Genomic DNA, 7,499 nt, shown 5'->3' with positions numbered 1-7,499 from the left:
GACTGAACGAACACCCTGGTGCAAAGATGAAGAACATGGAAATAATCAAGGACACAAGTAATATCCAATGAAATTGTGTGTTGGCTGTGGGAATGGTGAGTGGAAGGGAGGGAGGTAAATAATGTGATTATTGTAACCAAAGAATAATATTCTAAATTGACTAAATAAACTAATTCAAATGAGAAAAATTAAAAACAAGATCATTGCCCAAAGAAGGGACTATGCCAGGTGCCATTAACTACAAAGTAGTGTCTGTGGGTTTTAAAATTAACATATAATAACTCAAGTATTATATTTATAAGCTTTATTAATATTTAAAATAAAACTAAACCCTATCTCAGTTGGGATCTCAAGAGAAGAGAGCAAGGGAGGAGTCACAGCAAACAATTACAATCAGGTAAAGGTGAGGAGGAAGGAAAAGGGAAACAGATTTTAGGTAACACAGACAGGAATTTTGAGTAATGTAGTTTTAGGGATTCAAGAATTTCTAACTATACTACCCCCCTGTGATCCTGTTGGGGGGTAGTTTCCCCAAAAGGATCATGGAAACACAACTAACTTATAAATTGTAATAATTTGTGGATAAAAAGAAGAGTACAAAACCAATGATTACTAGGTTGACAAAAAGCCAATTTGGGGGTATTCCCCTTTGGCATAAGAGCATACATTCAAAATAAAAGCATTTCAACCCCCATAGTTCAATTCATATCCCAAAATTCACTCTAGATCTTCTGGTGCAGCATCTGGTCTATGCAGGCATCTTCAAGGCACCTCCTGGATTCTGGGAGGTAGCATGTTTCTTATCCTAAAATTGCTCAAATTCAACTCAAAGTTCAAACAATAGCATAGGCCCCCCTGAGGAAAATAATAAAAAACATAGGGATCACTCACAGATGCATGGCTGAGTTATGCGCTATATGAATCAATTTGCAAAAGAATTCCCAAATATCAAAAAATTCAAAGAAAAAAGAAAAAAGAACTTGTGGATAAAATATAAAATATCAAAGTCTTATGTCTAAAAAAATCTAAGTAAAAGAAAAACAAATTTCTAACAGGTTCTTGAATCAGGACCCAATTAAAATGATTTATAAAATTATGCATTTACCCAGTCAGTAACCAGGACTGCAGAAAGTTTGCCACACTATGGAAGACCAAAAAAGGAACAAGATTATGGGAACCAGGTCGGAGCCAAATTGAGAAACTTGGTAAAATTAGGGATAAGGAATACTGAGCTCTGACATATGTCAGAACAGCCACAACCTCAAACTCCTAAAACATTCAAGTCCTCTTGTCTTGGCTAAAAATTACATCAATTCTGCTTGGCTTTGATCTCTTTGACCTTGTGCTTGATAGGCACTATACAGGTAGTTTTGTGCTTCTTTAGCACTATACAGTGGCTCTTTTTGTATTCCCTTCTTATGGAATCAGACAGAATCATTAAGCAGAGTCCCATAATTTTTTAAACAATCAATGACTTATTTCATAGTCTAAAGCTTTTTGGGTATGCATTAAAATTAGGACAAATATAGTTTAAACATATGTTATGGCAAATCAAAAAAGTTAAAGAAAATCTTAGTACTGTTGATGTGTGCTTCAAATACAAAAAGGGGAGAAAAAATAAAACTCAAATATTATATTGTACATGCAAGGAAAGGCAATAATAGAAAAAAATTAAAAATAAAACAGAATATATAGCTTACAATCAGTGGCACATACAAAGGTTTCTCACCAAAAAAATGAGATCTATTTCCTTTTTAACTTGGTCATGAACCACTGTGTGTATGCAAATGATTTTCAGAATATAACAGTAATACAGTAGTATAATAAATAATGCACATTCAAAGAAAGTACCAAAGTTCCCCAAATTCCAATTAATTACAATAACAAACAAAACCCACTATAATATTTCACATGAGTTGCTATATGGCATTTTAACAAATCTATGAACTGATGGATATTTGTCATAATTTTTTACAGATTTAGTAATTCTTTTAACCTTGGCAAAGATATTTTTAAACAAAGTATATTACTTCTTTGGGTGTAGAACATCACCAAGAAATCTAGATTGTTCTGGTGGAAGTAAATTAACCTGAAGAGGATGCTTGCAGGAGTCCCTTTTGGCTTCCTGTTTCATATAAACTTTATTGTAGGAACTTCTATTTGGTTCTCTATTTTTAATACAACATTCTTTATAATATATGTGTATGTATGTGTGTGTATAATTTCATCCACTCAGAAACCACTAATTATATAAAATTATTTCTGAAGACCCCTTAGAATTACAATTTAAATTCTTAGCTCATTAAATTCTCCAAAGGTTGTATACAAGTTGTAACCAGTTTTGATGAAGTCCATCCATCATCATCTATGTGACAGGTAACAAACCTAAAAAGGCAGAAATGGCTTTTTAAGGCAACATGTGATCTTCAATGGATCTAGTGACAAGACTTTGGGCAAAATGTTCATGGGCTTTTACAATGATATGTTGTTCTTCAGCAAAGGTTCAAAATAAAGAATCATGTAACCAAATAGTATTGATTAGATTAGTAATATATGAACTTAAAAAGATTAAGCCTTAAAACAATCAGTAAATACAATTATATAAGCAGATGAGAAGGTACAGGCAGGCAGTACACTCAAAATCCTTTTCACCAATTCTAATAGACTTGTGTACTATCTTGAGGGAAACAGCCTGAAGATGGTTAGCAAATAAAATAGTGGAGGAGGTTTAAAATTCACCCCCAAATCTCAGTAAGTTTCTTCACCTCCCCCATATTTATTATCCATTTAGATTTCATTTGTCAGAGCTCTGAAGTTTCTGATAGAAGCACTGGGCAGAATGTGAAGAAATCCCATATAGGATATGGTGCAGAAACTGGGCAGGCCAAAATGACAATGGGATATAAGAAGATGCATCTCCCCCTAGAATCTTAGTCAAGCTCCCAACTGCAAGGCATCCAATTTGCACAAAAACCTCCAGGATCAGAAGTAAGAAAACACACCCTAAATCTGTAAGCTGCATGAGCTCTATAAGGCTCGGTGGAAATGGAAGCTATTTGAAGTCAGCAAGAAACTGAGCTCTGCTTTTCAATAGCATCATTTCTCAAAAAAAAAAAAAAAAACCTGAATGGGGTCTGTATACAGAGTAAACAAGTTTGGAGGCAAAACTTCAAGGGAAAACAATAGTGTATTTGCATATGGAGGAATGGCATTTTAGTTTGGTGTTTTGAGCCAATAGAGAGAAGGAAAAAGCAGGCTTATTCCCCAAAACTGACTTTAAATCTACTGATTTTGAAATAACTGCCCTCCCTTTGGGGTGGGGTGGGGGTGAGGGGGTTGGGGGGGTGGGGAGGTGGGGGGACCTTTAGTGACAGCCTTCTAAATTAGGTGTCCAGGGTTAGCTTAAAAAATCTGCTTGAAAAACTAGAAGGGGTGGGTATAATAATGAGGTTTTGCTTTTCCACACTGAAAAAAATGGCTAAGGCAGGCTAGAAAAACCCATGTGGAGTGTGTGTGGGGTGGCCAAAAGGATTGGGGATATCTCACTCTCTGAGCAGAGACTCGAATCAGAGATAGCAGTAGGAGGTGGCAGTGGAACAGCACACTGGATAGGTGTGCATGGGGGTGGCAGGAGTCGTGGGGCTGGGAGGCAGGAGCCAGGAAAACAGCAGCAGAGGTGGTAATAGCAGGCAGAGGTGGAGCTGCAGTGGCAGCAGTGGCAGCAGTGGCAGCAGTGGCAGCAGTGGCAGCAGTGGCGTGAAGGCAGGAGGGTGGGCAGGAGCACAGGCTTGAAAAAATGTATCTATTCTATCTTAAAAATATTTGAGGATTCTGTCTCTTTGTAGTAAGTTATATTGTGGGTTTTAAAATTAATATACAATTAGTCAAGTATTATATTTATAATATTTATTAATAATAATTAAAATAAAATGTACACCTAACTCAGCTGGGGTCTCAAGAGAAGAGAGTGACGGAGGAGTCATAATAAACTTAAATACAATCATGTAAATGTGAGGATGCAGAAAGAGGGAAAAGGATTCTAGGTAATACAAAAAGGAATTTTGGGTAATGTAGTTTTAGTGGTTCAAGAATTTCTAACTATATATGTCTTTTGTGTTAAGATATGCAACATTTCTAGGTTTATAACATTTATTGACCCAGCAGAAGAATATTTTCCAATTCTTTTGAGTATAACACTTACTATTTTTTCATATGCCCATTCTAATAGATTCTATGCAAATTAATTATCCACCATATAGGGTATATGGAGTTTTCAGTGAAGCCTAGCACCTTCAGAACTGCTTTCCATCTCTGATGTCAATTTGTCAACCAGTTCTCACCTTTGGCTTCAAGAAGCTGCAGCATGTGCAGCAAGCCACACTTCAATAAATCCATCTTGGCAAATGGGCTAAACCAGGTTGAGGCTAACTGACATGCCTCAAGCCTTCTGGTGAGTTAGGGGGGCAGGTCTTTGCCCCAGACATGTGGAAACTTCCCCTAGTGGTGGGTGCATATGAGAACAATTTGTTCCAAATATCACGAAGGCAGTGGAAGGGGGAAATATGGAATAATTAGAGCTTGTTTAGACACTGAATAAGTCAAGGCCATCCATTGCATCTTGAGCCATCAGGATATCATTTTGACTTTTGTCTTGCCACTGGACTTGGATGACTCTGGAAGACAGAAGAAGACTGATGACTCTGTGTAACTGCCTCACTTAAATTTAATTTACGTACAAGTCAGAAGACATCACCAATGATATCATTTTGGTCCACTTAAAGCATGAAGTATAATAACCATCCACTGAAAACAAAGTAGGCTTCAGTTCTTATTGTATAAAATATAAACAAAATGGAGATGATTTCTGTAATATAAAAAGTAAAACTAAAGAATATTTCACTTTTGTCTGTGCATTCCTAGTGCCTGACAGTTATTTAATAAATGCATTTGCCTGAAAGATACCCCACAACCACTCTGAGGCACTCAATTTTCCCACTTTTTTAGAGGGTAGTGAAGACTTTCTGGGCTTTCTCTTACTTTGCTTGTTGATATTCCTCAGGAGCTGTGACATTTATTCATTTAGTTTTAATGAGGTTCATGCTGGCTCCTTTTTTTCCCTTGGACCGATGGAGATTTGTGAGAGATTTATTAAGTTCTGGGGAATAGTGCCCAATGTCATTATTATTGTGTCTGGGGCCTTTAACAGCTGTTCCTTCAATCTGAAGTTTTAATATTCCTAATAGTCCTGCCCCCAGTAAGAGGCATTGTTAGTTTTTTTGGATCCGGGTTTCCCTTTGAGCTTAAAGTCAAGTTTAGTAGCTGATTTGATTCTTTTTCTCATTTTTTCAAGGATAAACAAAGAGCTAATATCCTTAATAGCCAATATTATTTTTTTAGTGACAAAATTCTTCCTAGCAAAAACACATCAGGGTAAAGGTTTTCTATTTCACTTTCAAAGGTGTGTTCCTCAGTTCTGCTCCTCTCCTCCCATGACTAAAAGGCTAAATAAAATCAACTTCTGAAAGATATCTTTATGACCTAGCCATTGAACAATGTAGGTGCCCCTTTTTTGATCTCTTCTGATATGTAGTGATGTTTTCAGGAAGGTTGGTTTGGGAAGAGGCATTAGCTTTCTTTGTCCTCCTCTAACATAGATATAGGTCTAGAAGGGACTTCTAAGGCTATTTATTTAGTGTTTCCTCTCATTTTACAGGTGAGAAAACTGAGTCATTGGGGGTGTTAAGTATCTCATCCAGTATCAAACAACTAGTAAGGGGTTTGAACTCAGGTCTTCTGAGTTCAAATTTTCTGACTCCAAAGGTAACATCCTTTATATCCATTCCTAATTTCTCATTTTTTTTCAGTTTTAAACTCCTTTTTTGTTGGGAGAAGGCACTAAGAAGATGTTTCATTTCACTTGAATGAATGAATTTTTTTGTAAGTATTTATGTGCTTTTATAAAGTTTACCTCATGTGAACTTTGAGATGATGTTATTAATCACATTTTCCTCTTGAGGAAATCGAAGCAGATAGAGGTTGAGACTTGCCCAGGATCTCATAGCCAGTAAGTATTTGAGACTGGATTTGAACTCAGGTCTTCCTGACTCTAGGTACAGATTTTTATTCAATATGTCACCAGCTGCTTTGTTCAAGTACCACTAAAAAAGAGCTATTGAAATAACCTAGTCTTTTTTTTTTTTTAAGTCTGGGGAAGTGCCAAGGGTGAGTGCTGATTTCTCTTCACCTAAACCTTCTTCCAGAAGGGATCTGATTCAACAAGATTTCTGAGGGGAATGTTTTGACACTCTTTTTCACTCCATGAATTTCATAAATGCTTTTACTTTGAAGTAATTGCATGCTCTTGTAGGCTATTAAAACAATAATATGTCGTATTTATATAATTTATGAATTTGAATTAATGAATTACATGTTATCTCATTTGATTTTCAGAATAACCCTATGAGGGAAGTGCTATTATACTACTTTTTAAATGTTCAACATATTAATAATATATTATAAAATGTTTTTCTTTAGCCAATGAAGAAACTGAAGCTAATACAAGTTAAATGACTTGCTTAGGTTCATATAACTAGTGATTTCAGGACCAGTTCTAGACTGAAAATATCCTGAATAACTGGGTTTGTTCTGGGACTAATCTTGAGAATGAAATCTGTTGGTAGATGACTCAGATGCAAATGCCAGAGACTAGCCCAGGAGAGGCCCAGAAAGTATTGCCACAATCTTTGAGAATTCTTTTAGGATGATAATGACCCTGTTAGTTTGGGTCAGAACCAGATGAGTCACAAAGGAATTGAAATTGAAATAAAGATTTCTAGAGTGGTTTCCCTTGACTCGACATTTGGCTGCTCAATTTTGAATTTCTATAAATGTAAATATTTACCCTAGGCTACTGAATTTGAGGGGTATAGCTAGTTGGCACAGTGAATAGAGTGCCTAGTCTAGAGTCAGGAAGACTCAACTTTCTGAGTTCAAATCTGACTTCAGACACTCATTAGTTGTATGACTCTGGGCAAGTCACTTAATCCTGTTTGCCTCAGTTTCCTCATCTGTAAAATGAGCCAGAGAAGGAAATGGCAAACCACTCCAATATCTTTGCCAAGAAGACCCCAAATGGGGTCATGAAGAGTCAGAAACAACTTAAATGACTAAAGAACAACAACAACTGAATTTTGGGTGGTCAGGCACTATAGTTCTCTTCTGTGTCTGTCTATGGTTCTTTCACTGCTTTAAAGTACCTTTTTAATGAAAATAATGATCACAAGATCACAATTTTAAAGCTTGAAGGAACATCAGAGACAATCTAGTCCCAACATCTTTTTCTACAGTTGAGGAAACTGAGGTTTGGAAAAGTCAATGACTTTCCTAAATTCAGACAGCTACTGGATGTAATTTAAGAATTTGAATCTGGGTCCTATGAATTCAAATACAATGTTCATTCCACTATACTGTGCTTCCTATTAAAGATACCTGAATGTTTT

The sequence above is a fragment of the Monodelphis domestica genome, chromosome 1, assembly GCF_027887165.1.
Source record: "Monodelphis domestica isolate mMonDom1 chromosome 1, mMonDom1.pri, whole genome shotgun sequence".
Classification (NCBI taxonomy): Eukaryota; Metazoa; Chordata; class Mammalia; order Didelphimorphia; family Didelphidae; genus Monodelphis; species Monodelphis domestica.
The sequence above is the reverse complement of the archived record's forward strand: the minus strand, read 5'-3'. Positions refer to the sequence as shown.